This window comes from Callorhinus ursinus, unplaced genomic scaffold (genome assembly GCF_003265705.2).
Source record: "Callorhinus ursinus isolate GAN/ISIS: 27379988/994484 unplaced genomic scaffold, GSC_fseal_2.0 scaffold9, whole genome shotgun sequence".
NCBI classification, from domain to species: Eukaryota; Metazoa; Chordata; class Mammalia; order Carnivora; family Otariidae; genus Callorhinus; species Callorhinus ursinus.
In genome coordinates, this window is record NW_027397071.1 from 47,640,164 (window position 1) to 47,652,982 (window position 12,819).

The window sequence follows — 12,819 nt, forward strand, 5'->3', positions numbered from 1 at the left end:
AATGATTTGAAAATCAGGATACTCTTCACCAGCACTGATCTGCATTTATGAACACTTTCAAACTTTTTCCTAGAACAGTCAGGTTTTTATGTGACCTAGACCCAGCAGTAGTGCTGGAAATTTATACTAAGGCTAATTTTTCAACTGAAAACTTTTGACAATGAATGACTTGATCTTTCTGCAATCAGACAAATCAGAAAATCTCTTGTCTAGGAGTACTCCATAGAAATTAACTGAGTCACCTGTGCATCCTTTTGGAAAGAGTCCCACAGATTTGATCCTGGATATACTAATAAAAATACCTACTGCAAAAATCTTAGCAGTATTAATATGGCCACCTAACCTCACCTACAGAACTATTGTTATGCCTGAAGAATCAAATCATCATCACCGATTACCTGTGTATTCTCACATATAATTGGCAAAGATACCATGAAACAAAAAGGATTTTAAGAAGTTTCCCAAGACATCTCTTCGTCTATTTTAGAAATATCTCCACCAGGATCATCCAAAACAGAATTTCACTAACTCGATGTTCTAATTACAATACATTATACCTTACCCCTTAATGATCATGTACAATGACTAGCAAGAGATACTAAAATAACTTGATTATTTTAGTCAATACAGACTTCATTTCTCCATCCACCATCTGCACCACAGACAAAACACTGGGCAGGAAAATAGTTGATGAGAAGATTAATGGATGGAATCAATGGTGTGGGAATAGAGACTTTCTATATGACCAATGGTTTGACTCAAATTCAGTCAAATTCAGACAAGCTACATTCATTGGAAGATGATACAAAATCATTTGTTTGACTTGATTTGTCAGTTGAATCAAATAATTTAAAACAACTCTGTGAGTAGAACTGAATATTTTGGATACTCTGCTCAATAAATACAAATATATATTAACACCACAGTATCATTAATAAAAGACACTAAAATGAATGTGTAGCTTTTTAAAAAAAAATTTCAAATGAAATGTCTGAACTCTAGTTTCACCGTAAGTGCCGAGATTTGTTGCTGCTGTTGGTGTTTTATTGACATTTATTTCATAGCAATAAGAGCTGCAAATAGCTTTTATTGTCTTGGGTTGACGCTTTTACAACTGAGATTGATCATACTCACCTGGAAGCTTTAGAATGGTTTTTGTATTCTACAGTATCCACTTTGTCTTCAGAAAGACTTGCTTTACATATGAAAGCTCCTAAAGGGAACAACACTAGCAAATAACTTGGTGTGCTGCCTGGAAATGAATACATCTGCATGATAGTATACCATCTTCTGAGACAAAACTCTAACAAATAAGTCTTTCTTATGTCATGCTGGACTTACCATGAAAAGTCTCATGGAAAGGCAGCTATTCTTTTGCCATTTTCTAAATAAGCCAAAGAGCTGAAAACTTTTTTCTTTTTTTAAAAATTTTTTATTGTTATGTTAATCACCATACATTACATCATTAGTTCTTGATGTAGTGTTCCATGATTCATTGTTTGTGCATAACACCCAGTGCTCCACGCGGACTGTGCCCTCTTCAATACCCATCACCAGGCTAACCCATCCCCCCACCCTCCTCCCCTCTAGAGCCCTCAGTTTGTTTTTCAGAGTCCATCATCTCTCATGGTTCGTCTCCCCCTCCGACTTACTCCCCTTCATTCTTCCCCTCCTGCTATCTTCTTCTTTTTCTTTGAGCTGAAAACTTTTTTTAAGTGTAAAAACAAAAATAGTTTTTAAGATCACTATAAACCATAATCTCAAAAAAAATAAAGGGAAAGGGGCATTAATAACCCAAGTTCATTACTGTGATGTTCTCATTTCAACTGTACATTGAAAATATTGAATGATGGCTGTCGATCTTAATTTAATTTGTATGTGGTGTATTGGTACGTATCTATGCATTCACAGTGGAATATGACTCCCCATTTCCTGGAAAGTAAAGGAGCATATGCTTTAGTATAAGTAGATTTTGTAATGAAAAGTGAATTTCACTCAGAGGCCACATGGAAGCCTAAAATGTTCTCATAGATTGCACAGGGGAAAAAATATCTATAAAGCTGATTCATTGTGTTTAATGGCTATCACACCAACTTACTGTTACGGAATTATATTATATTGTTTATTTATGTGTATTTATAGGCTTGTTTTTCTCTGTGGTTTTAATACCATACTGAAAACTACAAATATAAAGTAAAATCTTAACTAGATTTTATCATGATCTTCACTAGAAAAGCCAAGGCTCCTTCTAGAGCTTACTTGGCCTATACTCTATCACTATCAACATGTATGGAAAAATACTTCACCAAAAGAGGAACTCTAAGGACATTTTCCAACAGACACATGCCGGCCTCATTTCAGAAATTTAAGACACAAAATAGGAAGCAGGGCAAGACCAGGAAATCTGACAAAAGAAAAAAAAATCTTTTAAAGTTCCAGCCTTTTGGAGAAATACACTCAGCATCAGCTCGGTCTCAGGTCCTTGAGCTTCCTGAAGGTCTCAAGAAGAAGGAAGTGACACCATGGAGCTTACACAAGGCAGGATTTCTCTTACTCCATGATGCTCAGTATATCAACAACTCATTTCAACCTTTCCATGAAGAGTCATGGTGATTCTTCAGCAGCAGATGCCAATTTTAAACAAAATCAACAATTTATGAATGTTTACAATGCACTCTTACAACTAAACTAAACAATCTGAGGAAGGCAAAGTGATTTTACTCCATTGCTAATAACAAGCCTGCATGTATCAGTTTTAGAAAATACTATTTTCATAAAAAGCCATTAAGATCCTTCCTTTTATATAATTAATTTCCTATAAAAGTAGACTATGGTTTATTCTCTGGCAAATATACCTCTATGAGCAAAATTTTACTCCTGAAACAATATTTAAGGCAATATTCTGTCTAAACAATATTTTGTCTAAAGAATTTGGAATCAAAGAAGTTTGGTGTGTTAGTAACTAACTGGACAGGAGGTTTCTGATTTGCAGTACTGGCTACCACTAACTCTGTGTCTTACAGAAAGTCATGTTCTGACTCAGGAGAGTAAACTGAAGAAGTGGATCTAAATATACTTACAGATCCCTTCTGTTTTTGTTTTGGTTTCTGATTATAAAAGATATTTACTTGCTTTATTTTACTGAACCATATTAAACAAATACATAAGACAAATCAAAACATAGAAAAGAGATCTACTTTGCAGGAATTTTAACAGAAGTCCTCTATAAGGATATAACAATAAACCCAGATATTTTTCTCATAAGTTGAAAATGTATGATTAAAAGTCCATAACGGTAAGCTCCTAAAACATCAAAGACTCTTATTAGTACAACAATGCTGCTCACTTCACCAGCAATACTCACAGCAAAATTAATGCCATAATTTCCCATGTGCTGTTAGAATGATAATTTCTAATATACAGAATTTAGTCTCTCTGGGACTAGTTACATTTTCATAAAAATTCAAAATAAGTACTAGACCATTTATTCATCCTGAAAGTATGATGCAATTCCATATTCAAAACAGAGTAATAGCACAATGCAGAAAACTTTCTCAAAAGTAAACCAAAAATCTTTAAAGATCTTAGTATGTAACACTACTGGGGTCTATTTGAATTAACTTTTAGAATCAAAGTATTAAAATTTCAAAAGCAGGGCTCCTGGGTGGCTCAGTTTGTTAAGTGTCTGCCTTTGGCTCAGGGCGTGATGTCCAGGTCCTGGGATGGAGTCCCGCATCATCCGGCTCCCTGCTCAGCAGGGAGTCTGCTTCTCCCACTCCCTCTGCCCCTCACCACTCCCCCATCCCGCCCCTGGCTCGAGCTCTCTTGAGCTCTCTTTCTCTCAAATAAAATCTTTATAAATAAATAAATAAATAATAAAATATAAAATCTCAAAAGCTTAGATTTTAGCTACAGATAGGTGATAGCAAAGGTTTTCAGCATCTTGTTTTAGCAATAATGCCTTTTGGGGATGTAAATTAAACTCTATATCTACAATACCCTTTATACAAACAACAGGAAATTTAGAAACTGTATTCTCAACCAGTTCTAATACAGCTAACCAGCAGTGGGAAATTCTAGCTACAAATAGTTCAGCTATCATCAGATTAATAAAGAATTCATTTTTTTCATTTATTGGTTAATTAAGCAAATATTTATTAAAGATTTACTTATACTAAGCGCATTTTAGGACCTATAAATACTATGATAAACACACCAAAGTTCTTCCTCTCATACAGCTTACTTTGAAGTGAGGAAGAGAGGGAAATAAATATATAAATACATAACATCAGGTGGTAACAAGAGCGATGAAGAATCACAAAGCAGAGTAAGAAAATAAAGGGTAAAGAGGGAGTTCCATTTTACAAAATATGACCAGCAAAGACGTCTGTGATAAAGTGACATTTAAGTAAGAACTTAAATGAAGCAAAGAGCAAAACAGGAGATTATCTGGGTGAGGTGTGTTGCAAGGAGAAGGAACATTCTAAGCAGAGAAAGCACTCTGTTCTGATAACATCAATAAAGAACAGAATTCTGGAGTGATTGTTCCATAAAAATAGAGACCACATCCCTCAATTTATTTCATAGCATCCACCACATTTTGTGCATTGTAGGTACCAATATGTGCTTGGCACTGAGATAAATTGACTTTAATAAATCCCTGCCTCCTCATTTACCTATTCAAGAAAGGAAGAAAAAATACATTAACTATCTTCAGTCTACAAGCAAATGGACTTCTGTTTTATCAGGATTTACTGAATGCTGTGCCCAGCACTGCAAAATAGAAAAATATTTTATTTTTTCATTACTTAAAAATGTATATTCTGCTATTAAAAATCATAATAACATAAAGGAACAACAAAGTTGAAATGAGTTAAAACTACAAAAGTATATTAAATGAGATCTACTAATTTATTCTTTCAAATTATCCAAGATTTTCACCAAGCCAAAAACTAAAAATCTGAAAATTAGATTTAACTCAGAGCTTTTTGGCAATCAAGGGGGTAAATAAGTAATGGAAGGTGCAGTACAGTAATTTAAGTTTCACTTTGTGTGTGTGTGTGTGTGTGTGTGTGTGTGTGTTTCACCTGAAGGTACAATATGCTTTTATATCACCTCAATGAAAGCTATAAGAACAACATCAAAATATAGCTGAGTGAAGCCATTTATGGGAGAGTTCAAGGAAAGGACTCCAGTTAAAATGTATTTTAACGCTCTAACTTGATGTAAAAATGGAGCCTTAAAATTTAGAAACAAGCATGTTTATTATAATCTATAGACTGCCTTTTCTTGAATGTTAATACGTTAATATTCTTAACTGTGTTTTCTTGGAACCTAGAGAGCAAAAATTGAAATAGCCTTTTGAAGAATCACCAGGAGGGCTGACATTTTGAACTGGTGATGTGAGGAAGAACTCAGTCTGCATATGCAACATATGCAGTTTTAAAAGATATATTTTATTTCAAACCTAAAGTATTTGTACTTCTGCTTCTAATCATGGCAGAATAATGAACGAACACTTCCACCTCAAACAACTAGAAAACTGGACAAAATATGAAACAATGAACTGTGATTCCTTACAGAAGGTAAAATGAATGGAGTAAATCCAATGAATGTGCAGGGTACAGCTGGGGGGTAGCTGTCAGGCTGCAGTGCAGAGGGGAATCCAGATGGAGACCAGGATTCCCAATGAGTTGAGAAGAAAGAGAGCAGAGTTTAGGGACAGCAAAGGGGGTAGAAACTGCAAGATAGAGTACCAGAGATGAGAGAGCCCCATGGAGATAGTGCTCCCAGGCTCTACAAAGGGGTCCCCTTGACTCTGGCTGAATACCAATATGCAATTGTATGAGAAGAAACTACCCAAGCTTGGAAAACAAAAAAAAACAAAAAACCAAACACCTCAATCTGAACAATTCTCAGAGCTCATGAAGAGCTAACCACACACAGTGCATGTTTCCACCAGCCAGTGTGATTACATGGAATAACAATAAGAAGCAACATACAGTTATCACCACAGCAGTGAAGGTGAATTAACCTGAGGCTAAAGGCTACTCTAAATCCGCTCTAACAAAATTTAAAAGCAAACTTCAAAAGAATCAAGCTGATTCCACGTAGCCTGTGCCAGAACAAAGTGTATCACTATTTAAGTGTATATAAAAACCCAGCAATAACCAATATAAAGTCCAAAATGTCCAGCATCAATTAAAAGAACAAGAAAATAAAATCAATAAATGAGGAAAAAAATCAATCAATAAAAACAGACCCAAAAATAATAGGGATAATGGCATTCATAGAGAAGAATCTTTTTAAAAAAATACTATGAGAACACTCCCTTTGTTTAAGAACATAAGGAAAACATGAATATAAGGAAGAAAATATGTAAGTTATAACAAAGATAACAAAGAGCCAATTAGAAATATAAAGATGAAAACTATAGTATCTGAAATGAAAGACATATAATGCATTATATTTTCAGCAGATTAAACACTGAAAAAGAAAAATATAACAACTTGAAGACATACATATAAATAGGCACTATCATATCCAATATATTTAAAGGACTCTTTACCCTTTCAACCCAACTAGAACACAAAAAACTTTCAAAAACTGGGCAAAATACTCAAATGATTTCCATCAAAGAAGAAATATGAATGGTCCCATCAAAGAAGAAATATGAATAGTCAATAAGCACTTGAGAAAATATCCTCAACATCATTAGTCCTAAGGAAAATGTAAATTAAAACCACAATGAGATATCATAGACATTCCCTTGAATGGCTAAAATTTGAAGAGTGACAATATCAAGTTGATGAAAATATGAACATCTAGAACTATCACACTGATAGCAGGAATGTAAAATGTTACAACCACTTTGCAAAACAGCTTGGTAGTTTCTCCCGCAAAGAAGAATAAGCCCAAGGAATACTTATCATATACTACACAATAATCCCATCCTAATATTTTTACCCAATAGAAACAAAACATGTGCAGGGTGCCTGGGTGGCTCAGTCGTTAAGCGTCTGCCTTCGGCTCAGGTCATGATCCCAGGATCCTGGGATTGAGCCCCACATCAGGCTCCCTGCTCAGCAGGAAGCCTGCTTCTTCCTCTCCCACTTCCCGTGCTTGTGTTCCCTCTCTTGCTGTGTCTTTCTCTAATAAATAAATAAAATCTTCAAAAAAAAGAAAAACAAAACATGTGTATATGTAAAGACTTGTACTCATACATTCAGAGCAAATAGTAAAAACATGGAAACAACCCAAATGTCATTCAGATGAGAAGTAGATAAAAAAAAAACTGTGAAATAGCCATTCATAAATACCACTCAACAATTAAGGAACAATCCACTGACTCATAACAACATGGATAAATCTCAAAAGCATTATGTTAAATAAAAGAAACCATATACAGAAGACTATACACTGTGTGATTTCACTTATTTGATGTTCTAGAAAAGGCAAAACTACAGTGACAAAAAGAATATCAGTGATTGCCAAGGGCTGAGATGGGGGAAGAGGATTAACTGCCAAATGGCAAGAGGGAAGATTTTAAGGGTGATGGCAATGTTCTATAAAGCATTATCCAAAAGAAGTATAGTGCCAGGTACATGTGCGATTTAAATATTTTACTAGCCAAATTCAAAAACTAAAAGGAAATGAGTAAAGTTAATTTTAATAACATATCCTATTTAATATGATATATCTAAATATTTCTCAATATATAATTAATATAAATTATTAATGAGATACTCAAATTTTTTCATACTAAACCTTTGAAATCCAGTGTGTATTTTATACTTAAGTCTCATCTTAGTTAGGACTAGTCACATTTCAAGTGATCAATCCACTTGATCATGGTGGATGTGGCTAGTGGCTACCATTTTGGACAGAGCAGTTCTGTATCAGATTGTGGTGGTGACTACACAATTCTATACACTTGTCAGAACTCACTGAATCATATGTGGGTTTGCTCATATCAAAGACCTTTCTTCCATACTGGAAGGTGAAGTTCAAAAATAGAGAAATACAAAAACACACGACCAAGAAACAGATCCCTCCATGAGAATTGTATAATCTAATTGGGAGAGGAAGAGTAATATATATTATATTACACAGAATTCTTTGACATTATATGTCATGTAGAAGTAGCATGGTTCAAACTTGAAGTCCAGTAAATTAGCTTGGGGAAGTAAAACCAGATTCTGAACTGGAATAACAAGAGACATACAGATAAATTGGCAGCTTACTTTTTATGAATCTTGTCACTACTGTGTCCTTTGTGTAGTTCAGTGCTAAAAATACAGTCATCAAGAAACCTAATTTGTACCCTGGATATTCCGCTACTAGCTCTGTGATGTAATTTCTCTGATCTTAGTTGTCTCTTTGGAATAATAATAATTGCTCCATTTTTAATTACTTCATATACACTTAGTACTGTGTGAGGCACTTTACATCATTCCTTTCTCCGTACAACGTAATTTAGCAAGTATGATTATCCACATTTTATAGATAAGCAAACTAAGACTTAGAGAAGTTAATTAACTTGCTCGGGATTGCAAGCTAGCAAGTACAAAACTGGATTTAAGTAAAGGTTCTTCTAGCTAAAAATGCCCATGTGCATTCTCCTAGACAGAGTTCTCTCCCAGTGTGGAGTTTAAATGGAGATAGTCATGAGATAGTCTTCAAGTATGGATGATGCTCTGTAGTGGAATAATGATTAAGACCATATTCTGGGGTCATATACAATAAGGCTGAAATTCTACTTGTGTGGGTGTGACCTTGGAAAACTCACTAAACCATCAGTCTCTTTCTTCATACTGTCTGTAGGCAATGGTTAAATGCAGATTCTGGAGTCAGACTGCCCAGGTTGAATGCTTATTAGTTGTATAATCTTGGTGAAATTCCTGAACCCCTGTGTTCCTCCATTTCCCCCATCTTAAAACAGAGATGATAATAATAACTTTGGCAAAGGTTGTGAGGACAAAATATGTTCACATGATTTAAGCATTCAGAAGTGTGACTGGTTTTATAAATGTTGTTAGGTATTATCATTGTGCTTCCATATGACATTGGAGATCACTTTCAATCCTAAAATTCTAGAGTTTTCATAATTTATAAAATACTGTGCACCAATAGAGAGCTGTTTTCCCTCTGAGTCCATTTGTGTATTTCCCTTAATAATTCTAAAATGATTCTCAAAGTTTGTAAGCTGAGAGTGATTTTTAGTTTTTAGGCGATTAAATCCTAATAATGAAAAGAAATTGCTTTTAGTACAATTCTCAAAACTAAAAGAAGCCAGATTTGGATTTAGATGGTTTAGATGGTTTCTGGGCAGAGACTCAGTAGTCATTAGGTAAGTGATAGATCTTTGAAAGTCTTTTCTGTTACAAAAGAACTATAAACTCAGTTTATTAGCTTAAATAATCATTAACCATCATTAACCATTTAGTTTTTATAAAATCTTAAGTGCAGCCCTTCTTCCAACCTGCCAAGAATGCTATTTCTTTCAGTGTCTTTGTGCTCTCTGTTCCCTTTGCCTTGAATTCTCTTCTTCCATATGGCACTCCTTAGCTTCCCTTGGGTTTCTTTATTTTTAATTTAAATTCAATTAGCCAACATATACTACATCATTAGTTTCAGATGTAGTGTTCAATAATTCATCAGTTGAATATAACACCCAGTGCTCATCATATCACATGCCTCTTAATGCCTGCCACTCCATTACCCCATCTCCCCACCTACCTCCCCTCCAGCAACCCTCAGTTTGTTTCCTATATTTAAGAGGCTCTCATGGTTTGTCTCCCTCTCTGATGACTTCTCATTCAGTTTTCCCTCCCTTCCCTTATGATCCTCTGTGCTGTTTTTTATATTCCACATGTGAGTGAAACCATATGATTTGTCTTTCTCTAATTGACTTATTTTGCACAGCATAATACCCTGCAGTTCTATCCATGTCGATGTAAATGGTAAGTATTCATCCTTTCTCATGGCTGAGTAATATCCCATTGTGTATATGTGTGTGTGTATATATATATATATATATATATATATATCTCATGTCTTCTTTATCCATTTATCTGTCAATGGACATCTCGGCTCTTTTCACAGTTTGGCTATTGTGGACATTGCTGCTAATGAATATTGGAATGCAGGTGCCCCTTCAGATATATTTGTATCTTTGGGGTAAATACCTAGTAGTACAATTGCTGGCCCATTAGGGTGGCTCTATTTTTAATGTCTTGAAGAACCTCCATCCTGTTTTTCAGAGTAGCTGTACCAGTTGCATTCCCACCAACAGTGTAAGGGTTCCCCTTTCTCCACATCCTTGTCAACATTTGTTGTTTCCTGTCTTGTTAATTTTAGCCACTCTGACTGGTGTGAGGTGGTATCTCATTGCGGTTTTCATTGGTATTTCCCTGATGCCCAGTGATGTTGAACATTTTTTCATGTGTCTGTGGGCCATCTGTGTCTCTTCTTTGAAGAAATGTCTTTATCAGAGGTCACCGCCTTCAGATAGTCCTTCCTTGACCACCTTTTACTGCTTCCATCATTTGCTTTACTTCATATCATTTCCTACTCTCTGACTATGAATACAATTCATTAGATTATGTGCTTCCTATGATGTCAAGGACTTTGTTCAATGGAGTGTTCACAATACCCAGAAAACTGTACCTAGCATATAGCAGAAATTCAATTTAAAAAATCAATGAATGTATGAATGAACTTCAGGGGCTCAAATGACCTCTTTGTCCCTTCTAATTCTAAATGTTTGACTCTATGATATGAGGACCATAAAGGTAAACTGCTTTGTTAGTCTTCTTCTTGATACCAAACTAAATACAACAAATATGGATACATCAATTTCAAAATGATTGCTAGGCATGCAGTTTTAAAGATAATCCAATAAAGTTGCTTGAAAAATAAATATAAAAATAAATGGTTTTATTAAAAAATAATAAAGAAGAAAATTAGTTCTGCTAAATTGGGCTTAGTGTTACCTATATTCTAGAAGCCTCAGTTAAGCAAGATTAGGATATGTCTTTGCTTCCCTCATTGCTGTCAGACACTATACATAAAGGGAATCTTGATATCAAGACTCTATGACCCAAACTACAGCACAAAAAAGTGGAAAAATGAATTTTTATGCTGGAAAAAAGCACAGCTTTTAGAACACAACAAAGTTCTAGATTCTAATCCCAGCCTCACTGCTATCATGTTATCCAGGGCATATTATTTGCAGTCCCTATTCCTTGATTTCTTAAAAATATAAAAAAGAGGGAAAATAATACCCACTTTGCCATGCAGTTGTTAGAACTAAATGAAATGATGTATATAAAGCATCTGCCATAAAAATCATTTTCAATAAATTCTATTGTCTACCCCCTCCTGTATTGCTATGTTCTTTGACTGCTTCTGAGCCTCTGGCCTCTAGCCTTCCTGCCTGGATTATTAAAGCTGCTGTCTGGCTTTCAATTTTTTCCAAATTAGACCCCTCATCCACTAGTGCAGTCTGTTCCAATGCCACCTTCACACCACCAGCCATATCCTGTAGCTACTCAATTCTTTCATAACCTCACAATTCAGTTTTCACCTTCAAATCTAGGTCTTAAGTGATTTTTAAGATACATTTATTACTATAAAATGGTAAAATGCAACTATGTGCAAAGTTTCCAAACCTCTAGATTGTTGTTCCTAAATGCTGAACGTGGCCTATAAGGCCAGTTGAGGGACCCTTCTGATCCCTCTGAAACCTCCTCTCATTCTGTGCTCACTTCCTCTTTCTGAAATTCAGTTTCACTGAACTCCTTTGGCTCCTCTTAAGTGTCGCAGGTCCTTTGCACATGCTCTTCTGTCTATGCTTTTCCCCACCCACACTTATATTTTCTTTTGTCACACCTACTTCATCCTTTGTCTCTCAGCATAAATGTTACTTCCTCTGAAAAACTGTCCCTGACCACCCCACTCCCAAATCAGAACAGGTTTCCTTGTTAAACTCATGGCATTATGCAGCTTTTCTTTACATTATTTATTAAAGTTGTAATTTTACTTTTGTTTGGACTATTATTTAATTTATAATTCCCAATAATTTTATTTTCCCAGTTCTTTGAAGCAGGAATCATTTTAATTTTTTTTAATTTTATTTATTTATTTGAGAGGAGAGAGAGCAAGAGAGTAGGAGACGGGGGAGGAGGGAGAAGCAGAGGGAGAGGGAGAAGCAAACTCCCCGCTGAGAAGGGAGCCCGATGCAGGGCTTGATCCCAGGACCTGAGATCATGACCTGAGCCAAAGGCAGACTCTCAACTGACTGAGCCACCCAGTAACCCCAGGAGTCATTTTAATTTTATCCACCATTTTATTCCAAACATTTAGCACACAGTCTGGGATATAGTAGGTCCATAATAAATATTTGAAGGTATAAATGAATAGCATGAAAAGAAATATACTGACTCACAATTTAAAATTCTTATGCACAGAATTCGTTATATTTTTCTCCTTCTCCAAAGTTCATTATTTTAGCCTGTTAATCCACACACAATATCTTGATTTCTACTGGAAAAACTAAAGGAGCTGTTGAGCCTGGTCATTCATTAATTCAGGCTTTCATATTTACCACAAGCTGTGTTCTAGTATAGGCATCAAAGATGCAAAGATGAATAGTCTATGTGGCACAAATTCTACTTCTAATCATGTCCGCTTCTATTTCCTTCTTCTGTTGACATATAAGGGATTTTAGATATATCACCAGAGAATACAGCTACTCAATATAGTTCTTCCATGGAAATGAATATAAAAGGAAAAAACAATTCAGTAGGTAGAAGTCAT

General features: G+C 35.2%; 1 protein-coding gene across 4 annotated transcripts in view; it reads right to left on the minus strand.

The window, feature by feature from the left end:
* Positions 1-12,819, minus strand: part of PDE4B (phosphodiesterase 4B) — a 420,748-nt gene that overhangs the window by 253,496 nt on the left and 154,433 nt on the right. The window lies entirely within an intron of this gene.